Source organism: Oryx dammah, unplaced genomic scaffold (genome assembly GCF_014754425.2).
Source record: "Oryx dammah isolate SB20612 unplaced genomic scaffold, SCBI_Odam_1.1 HiC_scaffold_15, whole genome shotgun sequence".
NCBI classification, from domain to species: Eukaryota; Metazoa; Chordata; class Mammalia; order Artiodactyla; family Bovidae; genus Oryx; species Oryx dammah.
This window is the reverse complement of record NW_024070199.1, coordinates 34,525,914-34,553,810: the sequence shown is the minus strand read 5'-3', so window position 1 is coordinate 34,553,810 and position 27,897 is coordinate 34,525,914. Positions and strand designations below refer to the sequence as shown.

At 40.7% G+C, this 27,897-nt stretch overlaps 1 pseudogene; it reads left to right on the top strand.

The window, feature by feature from the left end:
• The first annotated feature begins 4,179 nt into the window (after nt 1-4,179).
• LOC120874907 lies at nt 4,180-4,277 on the top strand (annotated as a pseudogene).
• The last annotated feature ends 23,620 nt before the right edge of the window (nt 4,278-27,897 follow it).

Below are 27,897 nucleotides of genomic sequence, written 5' to 3'. Positions count from 1 at the left end.
TATATTGGAAAGAAAATGAGATGAGTGCTCTAGCCAGATTGAGTGTTCAAGGCCGAGAAAAGTGCAAGCAATTTTGAAAATAAGACATACTTCGTGCTATTCCTACCTGAATTGAGAACCAATTATTTATTGACCACCAGATGTGTGAAGATAATCATCTAGGCATTAGAGATGGAGCAGTGCATAATTCTGACAAAAATATCTTCCCCTGCAGAGCTTACATTCTGGTGGTAATCAAACCAGTTGTATATGCTGAAGAACATCCAAGCCATACAGCTTGTGTCTCAGTCTCTAGAGCACCGCTGTTCAGTGGAACTTTCTGCGATGATGGAAAAGTTCTATATCTGTAGCCACAGGTGGCAAGCAAGTCTGAAGAACTCTAATTAAAGTCTTATGTAATTTTCACTCACTTAAATTTAAATAGCTGCTAGTGTCTAGTGGCTACCACGTTGGACAGAGCATCTCTAGAGTTTTAGTAAAATTGGAGAATCAACATTTATTCAAAGCCCTCTTACTAACCAGGACTCAGAAACCAATCCATATGACAGTTCCATGGATGCTTGAAAAATAAAACATGTCCTCTCCTTTCAGAATAAAGAGTTTAATAAGTATCAGTTGTGGATATTCTGTTGTTTGTGTTATTTGGAATATTGACATCACTGCTGGTTATAGGCAGTCCCTTGATACATCATGGAGTGATGGGCGTGGACTAAGACTTCTTTCTCTTATGGGCTCTGTCCATGTCTCCACTTCCAGAATTCAGCAACTTGGTCTTAGTTGAACACTGCCAATTCTAATTGTTGCCAATTTGGAAATGAAATTTTCAGGAAACTGTCTCAATTGTCATTTTACACTGAATTTGAGACAAGTAAGAAAAAAGATAGTCCCATTTGTTTCCCCACAAACCACCATGAGGATTCAGAACTTTGAGGGCTTTCTAGCTTTACTGGAGCATGGGGTCACAGACACAGCAGTTGTTCCTGAAGACAAAAACACAGCAGCTATTTAGACTCTATGAACATGTTTGATTCTCTCAATAAATGGGGGAGGGTCATAGAGAATTAGAAATAAATACATGAGTTGTTCAGAAGCTTGGTGACATCAGCATCTCTGTGAATCTCTTGACCTTTCCTTCGTGTTTGTCATTTCATGGTGAGCAGATGGCTGCTGGAGATCCGGACATCATGTCCACATTTAAGGGAGGAAAGTATGGGAAAGGGGGAAAGACTTTGTTAGGTACATGCATTCCTTTCCCCAAGAAAAGATAATTTTTCCACAAGGACATCCTGCGTGCATGCCATTAGCCACTCAGACACTATGAGCTTTCAGGGAGGATGCAGAAGCAAGGATTTAGCTTCATGCAGCAACACCCCAAATAAAATCACAGTTCAATCATCAAAGAAGGAGGAGGAAGTGAGCATTGAACAAGCAACCAACTAAATGAGTAGGGATTCAACTCATTTTTCCTTGTGTAGTGAACCAATTTCTCAGAAGAGAAAAAAGCTATTACTGAGTTTGCACAACAATCTTTAAATCACAGATCTCTCAGTCAGTGAGACTGTAATGAAACAAATAATAGCGATAGGCCCATGCCAGTCTAGAATCCGTTTTTTATTTCAATGAATAGTGCTGACTGTTGAGCTCCTTTTAGTAGCTGGATGCTTCCTGCCCTTAGAAGAGCGTTGTCTCAGGAGCCTCCTTGGCTCTGTATGCAGGTACATTCCTGCCATGTCCTAGCATCAGTCTGACATACATGCTTCAACAGGGTTGAACCCTTGTGGGAATTATTTGGGTGGGGAATAGGGCAGCGGGAACAGGACCACACAAACACGGGAAAGAGCTGAAATGGTAAAGAAATAACAAATTGGCAAACATAATAAGTCAGAGAAGGAAGTGGCAACCCACTCCAGTATCCTTGCCTGGAAATTCCTATGGACAGAGGAGACTGGCAGACTGTACTCCAGGGGATGGCAAAAGAGTCAGACACAATGGATAAAACATAGTAAGTCAAGGAGAGATTAACTGGAGAGAAAGAAAGGGACCATGTCATGCGCTGGCTTGGAGGTCAATGGTAAGATTTTTTTCTGAATGCAGTAAGAAGTCATTGAGGTTCTTAGTTCAGAGTGCCTGCTTGGTTTATGAACTTCACTAATGCAGTCATCCATGGGGAAAACAATTTAAATGTGTCTAGATATCTTTTGTTAAGTTGAATAAGCAATCGGTCAGTTTCAATGTATTCAATGAATTGTTTTGATAGGGATCTCCTGTATGTCACACATTTAAGGAGGAGGCGCACATGTGCGTATCAGAGGAGTTCTCCGTAGATGTCTATCTTCCCACTGCACAGAGCTGCAGAGTTCTCTGGCAAATAAGTCTTCCTTTCATGGGTTCAAGTTCCTCATCTGTACTCTTGTGACATTATGTGCGAGCTTCATGATGTGTGCACTGCCCAAATAACTGGACAGATCGTGTCTGTTAAAGAAACCACTGGACATTCTGACTCTTGGAGATGATTACTTCTGATTAAGAGAAGGTTAGCTCCAGTATGGGTAATAGGGTAGAGAGGGAAAGAGTGGATGGGAAGGTAAGTCCGGGATCAATTCGATGTTTGGGTTAGATTGGTGCTATGGACACAAAGAACTGAGCATGGGTCACTTGAGATAAATTGTGGAGGTAAAAATCGAATTAATGATGGATTCAGTTCAGGCAGGCATAAAGAGGAAATAATTCTGTCTAACTTCCAGAGTGCTGGCAGAGTAGTGTTTGCATAACAGAAATGCTTATTGTAGGGGCTTCCCTGGTGGCTCAGACGGTAAAGCGTCTGCCTGCAATGTGGGAGACCCAGATTCGATTCCTGCGTCGGCAAGATCCCCTGGAGAAGGAAATGGCAGTCCACTCCAGCACTCTTGCCTAGAAAATCCCATGGATGGAGGAGCCTGATAGGCTACAGTCCACGGGGTCTCAAAGAGTCGGACACGACCGAGCGACTTCACTAATACTTATTGTACGAATGAGAAAAAAAGGCGGGACAATAGTCACGACATGTACAATGCTTTACAGTTTTGAAATATTTGAACCTGTATCTTAAAATGTTGTGGGACAGGGTTTATTATTTTACCTTCTTTGCAGATGTGGGAATGGAGGCTCACCCCCTCCTAGTTCTGCCTTAGTCATCCTGGAAACTGGTCAGAGACGAGTTGTGATGTTGAGAAGAGAGAGGACATAGATGAAGAGGTCACATGAATCTTGGGAAGAGGACATTAGAGGGAGGCGAGAAAAGGGTCTGTGGGTATGAGGAGGGGACCTGGCATCGCCGGGGCCTGTGGGCGCTTTGTGGGAGGCATATGCACTCTGAATGGTGGGGCTGTGGATTGGATCTCCTTTTGAAATGCTTTATTTAAGAGAAGCAAGAAGAAGATGTGTTTTTTGGGGGTAGGTGGTAATGACTTTTGACGGGGGAGGTATTCCTGCTTCTATGTGATTCCAAGTAGAGACTTTGTTCATTAAGGTTCAAGTTTTAATGCCAGCTAATTTTGTTGTCTTGAGCACACATGTGAAATGGAACTTGAACGAAGCCTGATTTGGAAAGCAGAGTATCATTTGGGAACAGTGAGAAAGTGAGTTTGACCAGTTTTATGTTAAGTTTTGTGAAAGACAAGGTTGGACAGGTCCATTGAATACAGGTTATAGTAGGCCTGGGAAAAAATGTGAATTGCTCTCTCCTGCTGAACATTTTTCTTTTAGAAACACAGAAAATTATTAAGATGATAAAAATATTCATAATACCATCATGTGGAAAATCTTTTTATACTTTAGAGTGTTTCTCCTAGCCTTGTGTGTGGGTGCATGAATAGTTGTGTGTAAAAACTTCCTAATATGATTAACACTTGAAATTATAATATACACACCATTTTACAACCTGTTAAAAGTGCTCTGTGAACACTTTCATATTAAACAATCTTCACAGAATAATTTTTGAAGGCACAGCAGTAGTTCATCCTATGGGTGAATCATGAGTTATTTAACCATTTGCTTGCAGACTTTATTTTAGCTATTCTCCCGTTCCCTTAATGAATCTTTTTATTTACTGTTTTTTTCTTTTATAAATGGCATGAAATTGGTACATGATAAAATTTCCAGAACTAGAAGATGTAGTGGTCAGAAGTTATGGACACTAAAGCCCACTTTGGCAGCACATCTTGCATTGAAACAATACAGAGATCAGCCTGGCCCTTGTACAAGATAACATGTACATTTGTGAAATGTTCCATATTTTTGTATGTTAACTAGATGGTCATCGTTTCCCAGTTTATGCAAACATCAAATCACCATGTCATGTACCTGAAAATAACATAAAGTTGTATGTCAGTTATCCCTTAATGTAAAAAAAGTAATGGACATTTTTATGGCTCTTGGTAGATCTTACCAAGTGACCTGCCAAGTTTGAACCCTTTAGATGCCTTTTAGCCAATGATTAGATCTCCCGTTTCACTGCTTCCTCCCCAATACGAGGAATTAACTTAAAATATGAAAAATACTATCTTGTGTTTTCATTTGCATGTCTCTGGTTCCTACCAAGTTTATTGGCTATCTTTCTTTCAAAAATCACCTTCGTGTGTTTATCTTTCTGTTCCATCTTCATCATTTAAGACAGCTTGGATAACTGAGAAATACCCAACACAGAGCGATAACTTAATAAATATTTTTATAACTGACTGAAAATCCATATGGGCTACCACCCAGGAACCAATATTGCATACAGTTTTTGTGGCTCCTCTTCTATCAATCTTTCCCAATTAAATGATTTTTCCTAAGCAAAGTAGTATTTGGAGAAAATGTGATTTTTTTTCTACTCCCTGTAGTCCTAAGAGACAGTCTCTCAGTTGAAATTTTTCTCTCTTCATTTTTGCTGTTCTTCATATGTAATTAGTGGAAGCTCTCAGGTCAAGGGAGGGCAGTGTACAGGCTGCATATTTATTGAACTCTAATTGTGAGCCAGTCATGCGACTACCAATATAAGTCTTAAAAATAATAATTTGCATAATCAGCCGACAGGAATGCTTGAGCTACTCTTTAAGTTCGTATACAACATTATGTCGTCAAGTGTTAATTTATGCTCTGTTCTTTTCAGAATGATTGAGCTGTTTGGTAGTTTTATTTATGACTCATGCTTAGATTCGTTTGCCAGTGCTGATAATGGTGAGATAATGGGAATTTATAGTTCCCTCTGTCTAGAGGCCATAAAACAAGTGGCTGGATGTTTTCTTCATTGCTACAGACTCAATTTGTATCATAAAGTACTTAATAATTGTTATTAATGAACCCACTGTGGTTGGTACATAGACACAGCTGGAAATCACATCTGTTACCAGACAGGCCTGGGTTGAGTGAACCACAAATGCGGCAGGGAACTAATAGCTACAAGAGGAAATGACATCACAGAACCCCAGGAAGTGCTGTGGAAATGAGCCGCACTGACGCAGAAGAGAATGAGGATCGATTTTAGGAGAAAGGACAGAATTCGGCTCTTTTTAAAAATTTGCTGTCATGTGGATCCCAAATGTCCTCAGTTGTGAGCCTGAGTTCCAGGGTCAATTCATATATAATATTATATATTAGTAAAGTGTATATCTTATTTTTTAAAGACAGATAAAAACAGACCAACTTCAGCCTACCAACTTACCCTTTCAGGCTTATCTCCTGTTCCTTTTCAAACACTCTGATGTTCCATCCAAACTGGGTCATTTGCCTTTGTTTCTACAGACTTATGCTTCCCTGGCTGGGTGCTTTTCCTTAGGTGGTTACCTCTACTTGAGTCCATTGCTCTCAAACTATTTCAAAAGAAAAAACAATTTTCTTTCTTTGACTTTTCTTCCTTCCTCCTTACCTTTCTTTTTTTTTTCTTTCTTCCTCACTCCCTTCTTCCCTTCCACCCCCTCCCACCTTCCTTCTTTCCTTTACTTTCCTTATTTGTCCCCATTATCACCTTTCATTTTTTTCATTCACCATTGGCAAACATAGGAATTTATTTCCTATGTATTAGTATCATTTGATTTTATGTAGTCCTACAAATTAGGTTTTGTCTTGTGTGCTTGCTTTTTAAAATTTATGTAAATCATTGTAAATTATAGATCTCATTTTACTTCTTTAACTTAACAGTGAAATGCTAACATAGGGCTCTGTGAACATCCTGTCCATTCTTTCTAAAGTTTCATAAAACTCTGTGTATTCACTAGACCTGATCTATCCACTCTCCCAGTCAGTGATGGACACTCAGATTGCTCTGAATCTCTGTCACAGTAAGAAGGTTCTGGCGGGCATGTTTATATATGTTGCTTATGGGTTTATGTGAGAATTCGTTAGGTTATATTCCTAGGAGCATAAAGGCTGGGTCATAAAGTATGTGCAAACTTGATATTACTGAATGCCCACAGATAGCTCTCAAGAAGCTTCATCAATTCTTTTTCCCAAAGGAGTGGGTTCCTACATCCCTACATTCTACAAGTAGTTAGGATTTCCCAGTTTTACATTTTAACCAGGGATATGATGCTATTTCATGATTGCTTACCTTTGAGTCTGTGATTAGCACAGAATGTGAATGTCTCTTGAATGGCTTCTTCCTGTGGTCTGTTCTATTTTAATTGCCTATTCATATTTTTGCCCCCTTTTCCCCTTGGGTTATCTGTATCGTGTGGACTTAAAGGAATTTCTTGTATACTGATATATTGTCAGTTTTAGATATTGCAAATGTTTTCTTACAACCTGTCATTTCTTTGTTAATTCTATCCATGGTGCTCCATTAAACAAAAACAGTTAGTTTTGGTGTAGTTATACTTAAAACACATTTATAACTGAGGATTTCTGCTTTTAAAGTATGTGAAAAAGAATTCTTCCCCACCTCTTTTCACAAATATATATTCTGACACTTTCTTCTGTTGATTTTTTATTTTATCTTTCATTAATCTATCTGGATTCTATTTTTATGTGTGATGTTATTAAGGGATACAATTTTCTTTTCTCCCAAACATTATGTACCAGATTTGATTTGTGCTGCTGGATTTCTATATTTGTGTGCTTAGTGGCCCAGTCATGATTGACTCTTTGAATGCTCGCCTGCCAGGCTCCTCTGTCCATGGGGCTTCTCCAGGCAAGAATACTGGAGTGGATTGCCATGCCCTCCTCCAGGGGAATCTTCCCACTAGAGAGATGAGACCCAGGTCTCCTGCATTGCAAGCAGATTCTTTACTGTCTGAGCCACCAGAGAAGCCCATTTCTATATTTATCGTATATTAAATTCTCCACCCATACGTGGTCTTCTCTGCGTTCACTCTTTTGTTCCATTGGCCTATTTGCCCATCTGTCCTTATATCAATACCTGCTTACTGTATTAGTATATGTTAGGACAGGCAGTCTACCATGGTCAGTGAGCAGCCCTGAACACTACTCACGAGTGTGCCAAACTATGCCTGTTTGGCAAGCTAAGTCACTTCCGTCGTGTCCGACTCTTTATGACCCTATGGACTGTAGTCCGCCAGGCTCCTTTGCCCATGGGATTCTCCAGGCAAGAATACTGGAGTGGGTGGCCATTTCCTACTCCAGGGGATCTGACCGACCAAGTTATCAAACCGTGTCTCATATCTGCTGCATTGGCAGGTGGTTTCTTTACCACTAGCACCAGCTGGGAAGACCTGTGTCAGACTGCGTGGCTTATTAATTCCCAAACTGGGCAGTTTCTGTAGCTGGTCACATAGGCAACCAAGGAGGCACCCAAGGAGGTACCTGCCCGTAGCATGCTGCTCCACACTCTCCGGTGCGGGAGATGGGGAAGAGAGAGCGAGGCTGTCTTGTTTCCATTATGACGGAGGGTGCCATAACCACTTGGGTGGGGCTGTTTGGACCACTGTAATGCATCATTTTCATTGCTCCTACTGGTAAATGGATAATCAGTACTGATGGTCTACATGCTTGTGCTGGGAACTGTCATAAAATTCAAGGGGGAGTCGTCCCAGTGGAAAGACTCACTTTTAGAGAAATGAGTGTTGATACAGCGGACCACCAATGAGGCTTCCAGTTGTCCGGTGTTGTATTGATACAAGAGAGGTGATATAGAATTCCAGGAAGTGAAAAGGAAACCACAGGTTTGGGGTCTGTAAACCCCTAGGACCCTTTGGAACTACAAGTATCTGCTGCTGATAACGTGCTGACTGGAACTAATACTGGTGCATGTTCATGTCTGTTCTGCTGTTTGGGGATGAAATATTCATTAATATCAATTATGTCAAGTTTGTTGATAGTGCTGTTCAAGTCCTCTTTATACTCACTAATTTTCTGTCTATCTTGTCGATCCATTACTGACTGAAGAGTGTGGAAACCTCTTACCATAATTGCGGATTTGTCTGTTTCTCATTTCAGTTGTTTTTTGCTTCATACATTTTGAATCTGTTATTAATGCAAACACATTTGAAACTGCTGTTTTTTAAAATGAATTAGCCACTTTATCCTTTCTTTTTATCTCTGGCTGTAATACTTGTTATGAAGTCTGCTCCATCTGATATTATCTTAGCCATTCCAGCTTGCTTACAATTCATGTGCATATGATACAGCTGTTTCTGTCTTCCACTTTTAATTTATCCATGTCTTTATATTTGAGGTGTTTTTCTTGGATATCACATTTAGCTATTTTTCTGAAGACCAATTTGAGAGTAAATTGGAGTATATAGACCAAGGGACAATAAATTATTTCTGTAAAGGACCAGATGGTAAATATTTTAGGCTTTTGGATCATATAGTCTCTATTGAATGTGCTCATTTCTGCTGTTATAACGTGAAATTAAAATCTTTTTAAGATTCTATGTTACCTCCATTTTTTTACTACTTAGGTAAAAAAAAACTATGTTTTTATTAGTGATTGTTTTATGATTTATAATATATATCTTATATATGCATCAGACATCCCTAGTGGCTCAGATGGTAAAGCATCCGCTTGCAGTGCAGGAGACCCAGGTTCTATCCGTGGGTTGGAAATATCCCTTGGAGAAGGTAACGGCAACCCACTCCAGTATTCTTGCCTGGAGAATCCCATGGACAGAGGAGCCTGAGGGGCTTCAGTCCATGCAGTCACAAAGAGTCAGACACGACTGAGCGACTAACACACACACAATATACGTTTTTACCTTTCCACGTTGTCCCTTAAAATAATGATACTTTATATCAATAGATTAAGATTTCTAAATACTTTTACTTTTCACTCAGTCATTTGTATGTTTTTTTGTCACATATTTGCCTCTATTTCTAAATCTTATAATGCACAATCACTACTTTTTTTCTAGTTTTTTTAGGTAAAATAATAATTTTGACACAAAATTATTATTTATTTAAAGTGTACAATGTGATTGATATGCAAATACATTGTGAAAGGATTTTCGCTATCAGTTAATTAACACTTCACATATTTATGTCTTTTGGAAGGGTTAGAATACAAGTTCTATCCTCTTAGCAAATTTCAATTATACACTACAGTATTATCTACTGTAATAACCATGTTATACATTAGATCCTCAAAATTTATTTGCCTTAGAAATGGAAGTTTGTGCTCTTTTACCAGCCTTTCCCTATTTCCTCCACCTCCCCGACCCCTGACCACCACCACTCTACTCTCTGTTTCTATTAGCTCAAATTTTTTTTCAAGATTCCATATATAAGTGATGCTATGAAGTGTTTGCTTTTCTCTGTCTGCCTTATTTTATTCAGCATAATGCCCTCCAGGTTTTTCCATGTTTCACGACTGGCAGGATTTTCTTCTTTTTAGAAGCTCAGTAATATTCCAGTGTCTGTGTGTGCACGCACTTGTGTGTGCACATGTACATGAGTGAATATTATCCCATTTTCTTTGTCTATTTCTCCTCTGATGAACACTTAGTTTGCTTCCTTACCTTGGCTGTTGTGCATAATGCTATAATGAACACAGGAATACAGATATGTCTTCAAGATAATGATTTTGCTTCTTTTAGATATATATTGAAAGTGGGGTTGCTGGGTCACGTTGTAGTTCTCTTTTTAATATCTTGTGGAACCTCCATACTACTTTCCGTAGTGACTGCACCGATTTACGTGCCTACCAGTAGTATACAAGGGTTCACTATTTTCCACACCTCTGCTAGTATTTGTAATCTCTTCTTTTTGATAACAGACATCCTAATAGATGTGAGGTGAGATTTCATTTTTTTGCACTTTCCTAATTAGTGATGAGAACATTTTCAGGTATGTCTTCCTTGGAAAAAATGTCTATTCAGGTGATTTTCCATTTTTAATTGGATTTTTTGTTTGTTTGTTTGTTTTTCTGGTATTTACTTGTATGAGTTCCTGTATATCTTGATATTAACCCCCTATTAAATATGTGGTTTGTGAATGTTTTCTCCAATTTCATAGGTTGCTTTTTCATTTTGCCAGTGGTTTCCTTTGCTGTGGAGAATCTTTTAAATTTTATGCAGTCCCACTTGTTTGTTCTTGCTTTTGGTGTTAAATATAAAAAATAATTTCCAAGATCAATATCAAGGAGATTCTCCCCACCCCCATGTTTTCTTCTAGGAATTTTATAGTTTCAGGTCTTACATTCAAGTCTTAAATTCATTTTGAATTATTTTTGTGAATGGTGAAGATAGGGATCCAATTTCATTCTTTTGCATATGGATATCTGGTTTTCTCAACATTATTTACTAAAGAGACTACTTTTCCCCCATTGTATATTGTTGGTTTCTTTGTTAAATATTATTTGACTGTATATTCATAAGTTTATTTCTGGGCTCTCTATTCTGTCTCGTTGATCTACATTTCTCAATGCCAATAGCATACTATTTCGTTTAGCAAAGATTTGCAATATAGCTTAAAATAAAAAAAGTGTAATGCCTGCAACTTTGTTCCTCTTTCTCAAGATTTCTTTGGCTGTTTGAGGTCTTTTATTGTTGCTGTTGTTGTTCAGTAGCTCAGCTGTGCCCAACTCTTTGCGATCCCATGGACTGCAGTGTGTCAGGCTTCCCTGTCCTATATCTTGCTCAAACTCATGTCCATTGAGTCAGTGATGCCATCCAACCATCTCATCCTCTGTTGCCCCCTTCTGCCCTCAATCTTTCCCAGCATCAGGGTCTTATGGTTCCATACAAATCTTAAGATTTTTTTTCTATGTTGTGAAAAACACTGTTGGAATTTTGAGAGGGATTCTGTTGAATTTGTACTTAGCTCTGGGTAGTATGGACATTTTAACAATATTAATTCTTCTAAGCCATGAGCACAGGCTGGCTTTCTGTTTATTTGTCCCTTTGTTAATTTTTTCATCAGTGCCTTACAGGTTTCATTGTATAGATCTTTCACATCCTTGGTTAAATTTATTCCTAAGTACTTTACTATTTTTAATGCTAACATCCATGGGATTGTTTTCTTAATTTCTCTTTCTGCTGGTTAGTTGTTCAGCTCAGTTCAGTTCAGTCGCTCAGTCATGTCCGACTCTTTGCAACCCCATGAATTGCAGCACTCCAGGCCTCCCTGTCCATCACCATCTCCCGGAGTTCACTCAGACTCAACGTCCATCGAGTCCGTGATGCCATCCAGCCATCTCTGTTGTCCCCTTCTCCTCCTGCCTCCAATCCCTCCCAGCATCAGAGTCCTTTCTAATGAGTCAACTCTTCGCATGAAGTGGCCAAAGTACTGGAGTTTCAGCTTTAGCATCATTCCTTCCAAAGAACATCCAGGGCTGATCTCCTTTAGAATGGACTGGTTAGTGTATGGAAAAGCAACTGACTTTTGTGCATTGATTTTGTGCCCTGCAGTTTTACTGAATTTGTTTATTAGTTCTAACAGGGATTTTTTTGGTGTAGTCTTTAGGCTTTTGTAGGTGTAATAGTCTGTTATCAAACCAAAATAATTTTACTTCTTCCTTTCTGATTTGAATGACTTTTATTTCTTTTCTTGCCTAATTGCTCTTGTTAAGACTTCTAGTATTATGCTGAATAAAAGTGGAAAAAGTGGACGTGCTTATGTCTTCCCTGATCTTAGTGGAAATACTTTTATTGTATGTTAAAGACACTCAGCTTTTCACGGTTGAGTATGATGTCAGCTGTGGGCTTGTATATGGCCTTTATTGTGTTGAGATGTATTCCTTCTCTACCAAATGTAAGTTTTTCTCATAAGAGGATATTGAATTTTTTCAAATTTTTTTTCTGCATCTATTGCGATGTTTATGATTTTGTCTTTTATTCTATTAATGTAATGTGTTACATTTATTAATTTGTATATGTTGAACTATCCTTGTATCCCAGGAATAAAACCCACATGGTCATAGTGTATGATCCTTTAAACATACCACTGAATTCAATTTACTAATATTTTGTTGAAAATTTTATGTAAGTGTTCATTAGGGATGCTAGCCTATAATTCTCTTTTATTATAGTGTCTTTGTTTGGCTTTGATATCAGAGTAAAACTTGCCTCATTAAATGAATTTAGAAGTGTTTCCTCCTCCTCTATATTTTTGGAGGAGTTTGGGGATAATTGGTACTAGTTCTTCTTTAAATGTTTAATAAAATTAACCAGTGAAGCCATTAAGTTCTGGATTTTTCTTTGTTGGGATGTTTTTGATTACTTATTCAATCTTCTTACTGGTGATTGGGATAAGGAGAGTGTTGAGATATACCCATCTTTTTTGGTGTGATCTCTGAGCTGATGCAGAGAATCAAGAGATGAGGCTGAGATGCTCTTAATAAATATTTCTGGCATATAAGGATGCAGAGTCCACTTTGAGTTGATTAGGACATTTAATATATCTGTGCCTTTAGTAGCACCTACCCCATGGCTAAGGAAATAAAGTTTCTGCTATGATTTTAAATTACTTAGAAGCTGGCTATTTAAACAATTTCTTATAGCATCAAGGGTTGATATTTAATTTGAAGAAAGCATATTTGTTTAGAAGTAAATGTGAGATACTAGGTATATTAAAAATATAATAGCTATCTCTGTGAATTGCCTTGGAAATGAAAACATGCTCAAAGGCAATAGTGGAGCTCTTCTAAGGAAATGTGGCAATGTTTGGGACTTTAATAATGCAGTAAGGGACTTGCAGCTTGGCAGTGAGGAGCCAGGGGAGATGATAGCCAGCAGGTTTTATGATGAAATGTTATGGGAACCATAGTCTAGACGGTGTCTTTGTCTCAGGTCTGAACAAATCAGGGTCCTAAATTTGAGAAGTAATTCTGGGTATGCATCTAGCCCAGATCGTATTGAGTGCAGATATATTTTTAAAATTATGTTACCCACTTTTGTTTGAATGCTTCTGTTGATGGGAACCTCACAACCAAAACCAGCCTATTCTCTTTTTGAAAATCATTAGTTGATTGGACATTCTTCTTTGACCAGTTCTAAAATCTGCCTCTCGTAAACTCACTAACAGTTTCTAGTTTTGTTCTCTGAACAAATTAAGAGGGCTTTCTGTGCTCCTGCCATAATGATGCCCCTCTCGTAGCCTCCATGCCTCCTCCATTGGCAGGAGGGTGGGGAGAGGGTGCAAAATTCCTATATATACTTGCCTCTTACCATTCGCAGCCTCAGTTGGAACCACATAATATGTTTCTAGATATTGTCAAATGTCCCCTGGTTGGGGGGAAAAATTGCTCTCCATTGAGAACCACTGTCCTAGACTCTCAGTTTTCAACCTCCTTTACTTCAAACATTTTTGTCCTTTACAGACAAATGTTTTGAGAGGTATCTTTATTTTCCTCATTTTCTCTCCTACAAGACTCTCTTAATTCCATTTTAAGCCAAAGCATCTGACCTTATCACTCCTCTAAAGCTGATCTTCTTAAGGTCACCAATGATACTTCAATAAATGACAGTAATCTAAATATGTTTTTCTTAGAATTGGTGTCTTTCCTTTATGCTTTTTAGCTTAGTAGCATGAAGTTTTTTTTAATATAATACTCACCTATAATTATTTTAATATCTGTCATATGTCTAGTTATATCTAGCTAGAGATACTTAGTATTTTATATGTTTTATTTTGTTATTGGTGGTGGTAGTGGTGGTTGTACTATTCTCTTTCTATCTTGTTATAAATTTGTGAATTGGATTTTTCTTTTCTGAGCTATCTTTTGACTTTGCTGATCTTCATTATATTATTATTTTTTTAATTGAGATATAATTGATGCATAACACTATTGAGTTTAAGGTATACAGTGTGTGGCTTTAACACATTTATATACTGCAATATAGTTACTACAGTAGTGTTAGCTGGTACCTTTATCATGTCACATATGTATCACTTCGTTTATGTGTTGAGAACAGTTAAGATTTAGTCTCTTTAGCAACTTTGAAGTTTAGAATATAATGAGGTTGACTATAATCTCTATGTTGTGTATAAGCTCTTCAGAAGGTATTTATCTACTAATTATAAAGTTTTACCCTTCAACAGGGCTTCCTTAGTGGTTCAGAGGTAAAGAATCTGCCTGCAGTGCAGGAGACTTGGGTTTGATCCCTGGGTTGGGAAGATCCCCTGGAGAAGGAAATGGCAGGCCACTCTAGTATTCTTGCTTGGAAAATCCCACGGACAGAAGACCCCGGTGGGCTACAGTCCATGGGGCTCACAAAAGAGTCGGACACAACTTAGTTGCTAAACAACTACAACTACCCTTAAACAGCGGTCCCCAACTCCTCCACCTCTTAGCCAGTGGTAACCACCATTCTACCCTGTGTCACAAGTTCAGATTTCTTTTTTTAAAGATTACACATTAAATGCTTTCATATAGTGTTTGTCGTTCTGACATCTCACTTAGCATAGTGTCTTCACGTCCATCCATGTTATCACAAAATGGCAGGATTTACTTCTTTCTCAAGGCTAAGTGGCATTCATATATATATATCACATCTTTTTTATCCATTCATTCATTGACAAACACTTAAGTTGTTTACATAGCTATCTTGGCTATTGTGATTAATACTGCAGTGAAACTGCGTGTGTAGATATGCCTTTGAGATAATGATTTCAATTCTTTCAGATATATGCCCAGAAGTTGGCTTTTTGGATCATATGATAGTTCAGTTTTTAATTTTTCAGGAAAGTCATACTCTTTTTCATAATGGCTGTCATAATTCTTTATTATCTTTTGCTTCTTATTTCATTAATGGCTGCTTTTAAATTATTATGCCCTTACTTCAACCTGCTCCATATTTATTCTGATGTTCTTTTTAAAACTTATTAATGCTTATTTCATTTTTTAACCTTTGTTCTTTTCTAATATAAAATATAAGAACAGAAATTTATTCTAAGTACTTTAGCTATATCCCACAAGTTTTGATATGCAGTTTTTAAAAAAATCCTTCCACCTTAAGCATTTTCTTATTTCTTATAAATATCCTCTGACTTTACAATTATTTATAAACTCTTTATTTTGTAATTTCAAGAATGAGTTTTAAAATTGTTTTCTTGTAGTTACTGATTTCTCTTAAGTGACTTTTTAGTCAAGGAGGAACACATTTTGTATGTTACCAGTTCCTGGAAATTGTTTTGAGACTTGCTTTAGTGCCTATATGCTATACATTTTCATGTGTCCCACTCCAATTTGAATAAAACGTGCCTTTTCAAGTTGCTGTTGGATTTTAGAGGGCAGCCAGTGATGCATACCTAACTTCTCCGTAAGAGTTCTGATAACAATAAAAAAATTAAAAGTTGATGGATGGAGTCCAACCTAATCGCTTTTATTACTGAGCAAAGCTGATGTTAGTGAGTATGGCTTATGCTCATGGCAAACCTCAGATGCCGTCAACATTTTCCATCTGGTCACAGGGAGTGCTGGGCTCAGGTGACCCTCTTGGATAATTGGTGGTGGCTCTGATGGTCAAATGACGTCCTGGAGCAGCAAAACGCAGTGTGTGGTCCCCGTTGGAAGCTCGGCTCTAGGAGAAAGAGACAAGGCAGCGTTTAGCATCTGCAGGGCAGATTTCCTGTCTACACTGAAGAGTCATATTAATCCCTTCAAGAAGAGGGTGCCAGGGCTGGAGAAAAGCGTCACCCCAGTGCAATACTGTCCCCCACCCTCAGGAAAGGACATAACATTGTTCTCCCTGTGTTCATCATTTCAAGCTTGTTCAACTACTGCTGAGTGACAATAAGCAGCTGGAGTTATTTGTGAAGAGAAACCTCATGCTACTATCCTAGGTGAGAATAGGGGTAACATTTGGTGCTGTGTAGGCTTGTTGTATCTACTGAGTCACTGATTTTTGTTTTGATTTCCACCCCAGTTGGCCTGACTATATTCTTCAGGATTCCTTCTTAACTCAATTTCTAGATTCCTATTTCCTGCATAAGAACTCAGTTCTCTCAAATCATCCCATCCTCACCTTTGAGAATAGCACTGAGGCATGTATATTACCACATGTGAGATAGATCACCAGTCCACGTTTGATGCATGAAGCAGGACACTCCAAGCTGGTACACTGGGACAACCCAGAGGGATGGGATGGGGAGGGAGGTGGGAGGGAGCTTTGAGATGGGGGAACACGTGTACACGCTTGGCCGATTCATGTCGATGTGTGGCGAAAACCACCACAATATTGTAATTACCCCCCACCTCATTCTCTAAGCACAACAACTCCAAAGAAGACAGTGACCACGTGGTGAGGAAGGTTGGTACCCAGGGATGTGATGTCAGTGGAAGCAGCTCTCTTTTCTTGCATTATTCTTTCACCGTACATGACTTGCCCATTCAGCAGGCAACGAGAAAGGAGAGGCTGCTCTTTTCCGAGGAAAAAAGTGTCAACTGGTGGGTTGGGGTGGTAAAGAGACAGCAGGACTTCTGTGAGTGACTTCTCCACTCCTGGTCACTTCTCATGACTTGTAGCAATGTAGGACTTCTGAGTAAGTGGGTAACTCTAGTGGAACAAAAGAAAGAAAACAACAAAGTGAAATATTAGGTGTTAGTGAAAATGTGGAAAAATTAGAACTCTTGTGCATTATGGGTGGGATGTAAAACGGTGCAGCCACTGTGAGAAAGAGTGTGGCAGCTCTTTAAGAATTTAAACACAGAACTACCATATGATCCTGCAATTCCCCTTCTAGGTATATACCCCAAAACATTCAAAGCAAGTACTCAGATACTTGTTCACAGCATTACTGACAGTAGTCAAAAGGTAGAAACAGTCCCAATGCTCACTGATACATAACTGGATAAATAAAATGTGATATAGCATACAATGCATATATTTATATAATGGAATATTAAATGGTGTGGAGTGCTCAGACATGTCTGATTCTTTGTGACCCCTGGACTATAGCCCTCCAGGTTCTTCTGTTCATGGGATTTTCCTGGCAAGGCAAGAATACTGGAGTGGGTTGCCATGTTCTCCTTCAGGGGCTCTTCCCAAGTCAGGGATCAAACCTGCATCTCCTTCATTGGCAGGCATATTCTTTACCACCGAGGCACCTGGGGAGCCCCAGTGGAATATTACTCAACTGTAAAAAAGAACAGATGCTATAGCATGGAAGAATCTTGGAAACCATATGCTATGTGAAATAAACCAGACATAAAAGGGCAAATATTGCATGATTCCATTTATATGAGGTATCTATAATAGTCAAATTCAGAGATAGAAAATAGAATAGTTGTTACCAGAGGCTAGGGGGAGAGAATGGAAGTGATTTTTAACAGATATAGAGCTTCTGTTAGGGATGATGGAAACTTTCTAGAAACAGATGGTGGTGATGCTGCTGTTAGGGATGATGAAAACTTTCTAGAAACAGATGGTGGTGATGCTGTTTCGGCATCGTGAATGTACCTAACATTACTGAATCGCAAACTTAAAAATGGTCAAAATGGTAAATTTTGTGTATATTTTCCTCAATAACAAGTAAGAAATGGGGAAAAACAATTGGTATCGTTCTTTAAATACTTTTGCACCCATTTTCTTTATTCTTTTTTCAAAAGTTATTCACTTATTTGGCTCCACAGGGTCTTAGTTGCAGTATGCAGGATCTAGTTCCCTGACAAGGGATCGAACCCATGCTCTGTGCATTGGGAGTGGATTCTTAGCCGCTGGACCACCAGGGAAGTCCCACACTCATTTTCTTTGACCCTCTAAGTTATCCTGCCTTGCTATGTGCTCTCCCAGACCATCCTGCACTCATCCTTTCATGCCACTGATCCCATAGAGCTACAATATTTGTTAAATTGTTACCCTCAGCAAGTTTGGAGAGGGCAGCTTGTCTTTTTCTTATTCACTGTTGTGATCTAAGATCCATTATGATGTCTGGCAAAGAATAGGTGTTCAAATATTTCTTGATGGCAGTAACCAGTCTCACAGATATGTTAAATGGTAGCTAGAAATCTCAAGTCTCCTGACCTTAAATTGAGTCCTCTTTTATTGGGACAACTCCATATTTTCTAATAATTTCTCTACTTCCAAGTACTCTTAGCATTTAAGCCAAACTCTGTATGGGTATGGATGGTAGTTTTATCTTTCCCTGAAAGAGCTTTTGCAATGAGCACACTGCTTTAGGTTTTTAATTGTGAATTCCACTCTAATCTTTGAAGGTATTTTTCCTTATTTATCTGACATCACCTTTCAGATAAATTTCAGATAATATTACATCATCACCTGTAATATTACTTCTGGAAATTTAAGGTGGAATTTCCTCGGGCAAAATTGGAACCAACAGTTCTGGGGCAACACTCCTAATCACCCGCACGTTTTATTCAGTTATGTTTTTGTTGGAAAGATTCCTCTTACTCATCGTACCTACCATCAATCCAAAGAATTTCCAAGGCACATTGTTTTCAGAAACAAGGTCAGCTCAATACAGAAAAATACACGAACATTTTCAAATGCATAGTTTGTAAAACATTTGGTTATTTTGGAATTTGAGGGCTTATCAAAGGAAAACAGCTGAAAAGCACAAGAATTCTGTTTGGGTCCCAGGAAGGGAGAGGATGAAGGCTTAAGAAGTGAGGGTATTAGTTGTGTGAATGCAGAATGTGGCGGGCAAGCAGATTGGTGCTATGACAGGACTGTCCCCAGCAGAGGGCGATGTTGGACTGTGTGAAGGCTTCTGGGTACCCCCCCCCCCCCACTTGCCTGCACCCTTTGATCATTGCAGTTTTCTGTTCTTTCCATTACTCTTTTTTAGCTTTGGTGACCATAGCCTTAAGAAAGCCTTGAAATCTGAGGTTTGGGCAATGGTTCAAGGTTTATTCGGAAATACTGTGTTCACTTTCTCAGGATGGAAAGAGCTCTCTCTAGTTGGCACCAAAGATCTGGGGACAGTGGCTGAAACTAAAATTAACAAGAAAGCTTTCAAGGCAAACAGCTCCATCTCTTCTCCCAGGCCCAGCTTCCTCTCATCTTTGAACACTTGGCTTTGAAACCAGACCGATTTTCTGCAAAGAAATGTGGGAACAGGCAAGCCCCATTTAAGTACCACTTGTCCTGGAGAAGTGTGCTTCCTGGGCTAAATTAGCTGAGCATGTGAGCTGATGACAGCCCAGGAAGACAGGGGAAGTAATATATTTTTCATCCGACAGCAAGCTAAGGGATGTCTTTGTAGCTCACGCAATAAGCCTGGGAAACGCCGGGCAGTCATGAATGCTAAAGCCTTTGGGATTCCTGCCAAGGGGACACGGCTTACATGCTCCAGGCCATGACAACTTCATAGACAGTACGGAGAGTGACAGGTTGGCTTATGCCAGAGGTTTTACACTGTGTAAGCTTGAAGGCGCCACTTAGCCACCACTTCCCACTTTTGCAGCCGTCTGCACCTCCAGAGAGATTAGAGGACACCTTTCCCCTCTCAGTGAAGATATTTAGTTACCTGTGTGTGCATGCAGGCTCAGCTGCTTAGTCGTGTCTGACTCTTTGCTACCCCATGGACTGTAGCCCCCTAGGCTTCACTGTCCATGGGATTTCCCAGGCAGGAATACTGGAGTGGATTGCCATATCCTCCTTCTGGGGATCTTCCTGGCCCAGGGATCAAACCTCTGTCTTCTGTGTCTCCCACGTTGGCTAGCAGATTTTTTTCCCACTGGCGCCACCTCGGAAGCATTTGGTTACCCATGTCAGTGCAAAAGAGGAGGTCGTGGAAAGAATTCTGTGATCTCCTATGGCAGACAGCTGCTATAGGCATTAATTCATGGATTTTTGCTTTTAAAAGGTTAAGGCTCTTATTAATAGTGGGGTGAACAGGAATCAGACCTTATGGCTAACAGCTGTGGGAGAGTGATCAAGCAGGAAGAATGAACATTTACTGGACACCTGTGTCGTGCCCACACTTTCCCTCTGTTAGCAGCCTTACAGCCTTGGGGCTTTGGGGCTCTTTCTTCTCTTTTACCATGTAGTCAACTTAAGAGAGTGAGGGAACCCATCTGAACTTGCAGAGTTAGAGCCGGAATTGGACCCAGGTCTTCTGCCTATAAATTCCTGGCTCTCCTCCCTTGCCTGCCCCCAGTACTGAACTCCTCTGGGCTTAAGATCGAATGCATCCACATGTGTAGCTCAGTTGCCTTTCCAGGGAAAGTGCAGGATTTGTTACAGGGAAAGTTGACCACGGAAGTGGGTACATCCACATCACAGCTTCTCTCTAGGTATCAAGGGTTTAGGCTGGACCAGCCCCCAGCTGCTTCCTTCTTGGGAAGGTATAGCTCAAGCCAATATGGTCTGAGAACCCATGCTGTCAGGCTCTTGGGCCCAATCCGTAAAGTCTTTGTGTTCCATGCAGGGGTCTCAGAGTCTTCTGGAAAGAAAATATTCCCTGGAAGAGGCTGTGGCTTATTAAAACCTCTTGCCTGGAGAATCCCAGGGATGGAGGAGCCTGGTGGGCTGCTGTCTATGGGGTCGCACAGAGTCGGACACGACTGAAGCAACTTAGCAGCAGCAGCAGCAGGAAGGAATGCATCTTGGGGAAGAGAAGAAATCACTGGTTCTAGGAGATCCTGGGAAAGACTGAGGGTAGGAGAAAGGGACCACAGAGGACAAGATGGTTGGTTGGATGGCATCACCGGCTCGATGGACATGAGTTTGAGCAAGTTCTGGGAGTTGGTGATGGACAGGAAGCCTGGTGTGCTGCAGTTCATGGGGTTACAAAGAGTCGGACACGACTGAATGACTGAACTAATCATATGTTGTCTGCACAGATTCTGCAGACATGATGACTATCCTGGAGACAGGATACCTGGCTAGATGAGGTCCCCAAACAGTGGCCTTGGATTTGGTCCACGAGGAATCTGCGGGACCTCCGGGACAGGAGGGAAGTGGGAAGAGGGGAACCCTGGATAGTAACACGGTAGAGACAGAGCCAGGGAGGCAGGAGGACCACATGAAGAGTGAAGCACTTTGCTCTGGGGGATGGAGAGTCGCTCATTATTTCTAAGTGGGACCTGATACACTGCAGCCCAACAGTCATGGAAGGAGGTGCTTACAGAGATGCTATCCTGTACAGGAAGAAGGTGAAAATGTCCCCCAGAAACAATGCAATGTAAGCCCCAGGAGGCCTGGAATGGCACCATTGTAAGCCTTTGCTCAGCTGAATGCTCTGTCTTCTGCAGTTTCAGGTTCAGCCCTGTCATTTTCAAGACTTACTTGTCATTTCTCTTTTCATTCTTCCTCCTCATTGTCAAATGTGCCATCAAATAGCCTGTTGATAATTCAGAGCTGAGTTTGTTGCTCTCTGTGATGAGAAAGAACCCAGTGTTGACAGAATTCTCAGAGGGTCTTGGCGAGGTAGGGCAAAGCCAGGACACGCATGAGGTTTTGAAGTCTTGTTTAAGGTGCATCTTTAAATGCAGAAACTTGCTTAGGATTGGCCAGCGCTCAAGATGTGAGTCTGTGCTTGGTGGACCCAGGGAGGGAAGGGTTTTGAGGATAGGAATGGAAGTGACTTGAATCATAGACAGTCAATTTGATGTTATTTTTTTGGAAAGTTGATCAATTTTAAATGGAGGATGTTCAGCTGTTTGTAAAAGTTCTTCCTGGGCAGAGATTTCCTGGAAGAGTAGTCATGTTGGGGAAATGGCAGGAAATAGCCCCATCATGTGACGTGAGTTGTGCAGGTGTGGATGGCTCTGATTCTCACCATCCACAGAAGACAACTTCTCCTGCCACGGTGAACATAGCCACCTGTTCACATCCCATCACAGTGCTTATCACTGGAGATGCCAACCTGTTCCCACGTGGAAGCCTCTTGAGGCCAGAGCTTACAAACCATCAGACACACAAACATTGAAAGTGCTTGTGGAATTAATGAAAGAACACTTCCAAACATGGTCCCTGCACCAGAAACAGGCTGTATTACAGCTGATAGAGCAATTCTTCAATCTGTGTCCAGGTATACAGCTCCCTGGTCTTGCTCCTGCTCTGCCTCTGACACCAAGAACATGGGAGAAAAATATGATCAGTTTGGAGAGAGGAAGAAATGTGAAGCTAAATCTCCTGTCTCTAGTCTTTACTTATTTATTTCTTGTGTGTGGATTTTTTTTTTTTTTTTTTGACCGAGGCATGTAGAATCTTAGATCCCCAACGAGGGATGGAACCCATGCCCCTTGCAGTGGAAGCGTGGAGTCCGAGGCATTGGACCACCCGGGAAGTCCCTGCAACTAGTCTTTAATCAGGAGCATGGATATCTATTTCTGAGGATGGAGAAAATGGTCAAAATAAGCATTAAACGTGTAATGTAACTTAGATAAATGTGGCATGAATTATTGGCAGCCTGCCTTTTTCTTTCGAATTAGTGCACGAATTTCAAGCCAGGTTACTTTTCTGGCTACAGTATTAGCGTGCCTTCGTTTTCTTGCTTAATCTTCCAGAATCAATCAGAATTCAGTGTCTGAGTTTTGCTACAGTAATTGCTGGGGAGGGAGCTTGGCCAAACTAATAAGGGTCAGTTCATGAGTTTTCCACCGGGCCCGCAGCAGTCACTAGAAGGAAAGTCGGCCAGGCCCCAGAGCTCCTGCTTTATTTACAGTTTCTGTATTCAGCCAGCACAGGGGAAGCGTGTTCAGCTGTTTCTTTCCCGTCTGTGGCTCCACGTGGTATCAGAGTCTGCAGACTTTCTACCGAAGCCATTGGGGAAAGGATGAAAGAAGGTGGGTGCCTGGAGGGAGCTGAGCCAGGCAGGATCTCAGTAGAGCTGGATAATAAGGATGCCAATAATGGAGGTGATAGATTCACATTTGCATAACAGTCTTGTCAATAAAAGCCCTTCCCATTCTCACTCAAGAAATTAAAAGGCAGCAATCAATTCACTCTTCCTCCCAGTTACACGTCTGGGTCTCTTCTCACCATAGCGGACCAGGTAGCAGGGGTGTTGGTTAGGGATGCAGAATCCTGAGAAAGGGAAGGAGAAAACGTGTCTGTGTCCACGTTGGTCCACGGTGGGTCAGAAGAGCAGTTCTAGGCTGAGGGTGGTGTCCATGGAATACAAGGGTGAAATTATTAATAGCAGTTAGCAGAGGATGATCTTGGGGAAGAACAAGGAGAGGTGACTGCTACTGATTAATAGCTGGATTAATTTGTTGTTTAGTCGCTAAGTCGTGTCTGACTGTTTGCAACCCCTTGAACTGCAGCACACCAGGCTCCTCTGTCCTCCACTGCCTCTTGGAGTTTGCTCAAATTCATGTCCATTGTGTTGATGATGTCAACCAACCATCTCATCCTCTGTCACCCCCTTCTCCTCCTGCCATCAATCTTTCCCATCTTCAGGGTCTTTTCCAATGAGTAGGCTCTTCGCATCAAGTGGCCGAAGTATTGGAGCTTCAGCTTCAGCAACAACCCTTCCAATGAATATTCAGGGTTGATTTCTTTTAGGATTAACTTGTTTGATCTTCTTGCAGTCCAAGGGACTCTTAAAAGTCTTCGTGTATCACAGCCTTCTGGCAAAGGGGCTTATTCAACTCAATGAAGCTATGAGCTATGCAGAGCAGGGCCGCCCATGATGGATGGGTCATAGGGAAGAATTCTGACAAAAAGTGATCCATTGGAAAAGGAAATGGCAACCCACTCCAGTATTGTTGCCTGGAGAATCCCATTGACAGTATGAAAAGACCAAAAAAAAAAAAAAAAGAGCTGAATTAATACCTAGCATTTATTAAGCCCTTAAATAATTTCTCACAACAGAATACTATACGGAAATGACGATGAAGGAATAACATCTACACGACAACAGAAACAACTCAAATGATCTTTACCATCTGAGCTACTGGGGAAGCCCTTCATTATATTGTAAACAAGCATATAAAATAGAGTGCCACATAGATGAATGATGGGTGTGTGTCACGGACCAAGGACACAGTTAATTCCAAGTGTGTGTCCCTACAGTGGACACAAACACAGATTCAGAGACAAATGTCAAACAAACAGCTGAACGCAACACAGCAGATACTGAACATATGCCCTGGGCAGACGCTGGCTTCGCATTTTGTGTGTCTTCTCATCGACTCCTTACAACCACTTTATGACATAGGTGTGTTATAAACTTCATTTTACTTACCAGGGTATTAAACTCAGAGAGGTTAAATCACTTTCCTAAGGTCATATGCAGGTCAGATGGTAGAGCCAGGCCTTGAACTAAGTCTAGCAGCTAAGCTCTAGCTCTACTGTTCAGAACTCTTGGCTCAGTTCCTGCTTGAACCTTGACACTCGCTGGAGCTCCTTGCTTTGGGTATACCTGTTGCCTTAGCACCTAGCATATTATACAGAACTGGTTGGTCCACTTCTGTGAAACACCCAACAGCTCCTACAGGCTAACACTGTCACCCCATGTCCCCTGCCCAAGGCAGTTATGATGGGTGGTCCGTACACAGACATGACCACTGACTGATTAGACGTAAACACCTTACCTGCCACAGATCTCGCTATAGTTTGGTGGTCATTCTTTGAGGTGGTCTGAGCTCAACAACTTGGCCTTGGAACTGCAACTGATCAGACTTGATCTCCCAGAATTTGGAGTATAGCATATGGACAGCATGGGCCAGCTGATGGAGAATGGAGAAAACACACAGCATAGGAGAGAGAGGTCCTGAGAACCCAGGCAGGGCCTGAGATAGATCAAGAAAGGCACCCGGAACATAGACACTATAACCTGCAATTCTCTACACGGGTATAGATACTGTACTTGTCCACCATGCCATGCATCCTCATGGATGCAGTGGAAAGACAAAGCAGGAGTAAGTGTGGATGAGATGTGCCGAATTCCCTTTTCTTTATAATGTGTGCAAAAAATGGTTGTAAATGCCCTTGCTTTTCTCAAAGAGAGATTTCCTTACAGCACCCCTTTCTGGGGACCGACTTGGAGGCCACAGATGAGCAGGACCTCTGGAAAGCCCAAGGAACAAACTAGCATGAGGAATAAAATTAAGTTGAAAACCTCCTTTGACATTTAAGAAAAGTCAACAACCATCTAAGTGATGAAAGAGACCAGAAATATAACTGGCTGAATGTCAATTTTAAAACTAGAAAGATAGCTGCTACTTTATCTCACTGAGCAGGTGTTTCTGAGCAGTAAATAACTCACGGATGGTCTATTAAACTTTAATGCTTGTGATAACAGCAAAGAGCGTGTTGCCGCCCTCCTAAAAATACATATATATAAAAACAAACAGCAATTTTCAACATTTATGCTTTGCACCATTTTCTTTTCACAGTTGTTTTACTGCATTATCTTTTCCTATTATCTTGACCGCAAGCCCCTGCTGCATGAAGCTGATTTCCCATCGTGGGCAGAACAACCTAATGTAATTAACTATCTGGCAAGTGTACAATGATCATTTCCACATATAAAAGATTCTCTCCTTGAATGAACACCCTCCAAATAAGGCACTGATTTCACTGCTTGTAAAACAGGCGATGAGATTTTAATTTTTTTGGTGTGGGGATGCCTGTTTTTCCCTGCTTTCTTCATTTAGTTTCAACTCATCATCTCTGTGAGGTTTTTATTGAAATAGTAATTATGACACATCAGAATGACTTTAAAAAATATACAGAAGAAAAAGATGGAGCAACGTAATTGGGAAAAGGTTAGATAGGAAGAGATGTGCAATTTGAATCAGCCCGATGAGAGTTATTACCTAATAATGAGGCTTTGCACTCCTATTCCACTGGCTTTTGTATTTGAGCCTTTAAAAACCATGAGCTAATGAAGCTTCCTGCCTCCCCCGTGACTAGGGTCGCTGTTGATGCCGGCTGATGAATGGAGAAAATAAGCCACCAAGACCAGGTGAACTTGGCTTTTCTTCAGTTCAAACGGTTTATTAATGCTGTGGAATAAAACTGAGAAACTCCAGCTCTAGGGTTCTCTTGCTTGTTTCTGAAGGGAAAAAATAGGCCACTCCAAAATCCTCTATTTATGTTGAATTAAAGTTGATTAAGAAATAGCCAGGGCCAGGACAATCTGATCCTCTTTTGTCCTGAGAAAGCAGAATAAATCTCCCCTGGGAATGGTACCCTCCCTGGACCAGGAGAGGAGAGACTTCCTTATCACCTCAGGTGGGGATTCAAGGCTGAGAAGGCTGTAGGGACAGACCTTGTTACTCCTCCACGAATTTACTACCCCAAGCCCAAATCCTTTTGTCTTTTCAATCCTTCACAAGTTTATCATTTGTCCAAAAGGTACAGGTTACTTCCTTGAGCCTCACATTTTTCTGGATTGCCATGTGTATGACATTTGTTTGTCTCCCATGAGTCTTTTTTTAAATTAATTTTTATTGGAGTATAATTGCTTTACAATGTTGTGTTAGTTTCTACCTTACAGCAAAGTAAGCCAGCTATCAGTTCAGTTCCGTCGCTCAGTCGTGTCGACTCTTTGCGACCCCATGAGTCGCAGCATGCCAGACCTTCCTGTCCATCACCAACTCCCAGAGTTCACTCAGATTCACGTCCATCGAGTCAGTGATGCCATCCAGCCATCTCATCCTCTGTCGTACCCTTCTCCTCCTGCCCCCAATCCCTCCCAGCATCAAAGTCTTTTCCAGTGAGTCAAGCCAGCTATAGGTACACATATATCCCCCCGCTTTTTTTGGATTTCCTTCCCATTTAGGTCACTACAGAGTACTAAGTAGGGTCCCTTGAGCTATATAGTGGGTTCTCATTAGTTATCTATTTTATACATAGTATCAATAAAGTGTATATGTCAATCCCATTCTCCCAATTCATCCCACCGCCTCCCTTTCCCGCCTTGGTGTTTGTGCTCAACATCTGTGTCTCTATTTCTCTTTTGCAATTAAGTTCATCTATACCACTTTTCTAGATTCCACATATAAGTGATATTATATGATATTTGTTTTTCTCTTTCAGGTTTACTTCACTCTGTCTGACAGTCTCTAGGTCTATTTATTTCTCTACAAATGGGCCTAATTTCGATCTTTTTGGTGGCTGAGTAATATTCCATTGTATATACGTTCCACAACTTCTTTATCCATTCCTCTGTTGATGGACATCTAGGTTGCTTCCACGTCCTGGCTACTGTAAATAGTGGTGCAATGAACACTGGGGTGCTTGTGTCTTTTTGAATTATGGTTTTCTCTGGGTCCGTGAGTCTGTCTTTAGTCAGGTGAATTACCAGGCCAGCTGAAGATGCTTGAAGGGAAGAAGGGAAATGTTTTCCTCTGTACCCTTCTTTTTCCTGGGATGCTCAGGGTCCTCATTCTCTGCCCTGTACAGCAAGGTCCCAGGGATGGTGAAGCACAGCAGTGTTGAGTCACAGAGCTGGGCTCAGGGGAACTTGCAGTTGAGACCGAGTCCTCTTGTGGAAATGAAAAGGGAAGGAGAGTGGCCCTACTGTGTGCAAGGGCAATTGTTACAGATTCAGGAATTTTCCAGCTGGTTGTTAAATCTGGCATAGCTGGAAATCAGTTATAATGGGAGTATTTCATGCCATAGA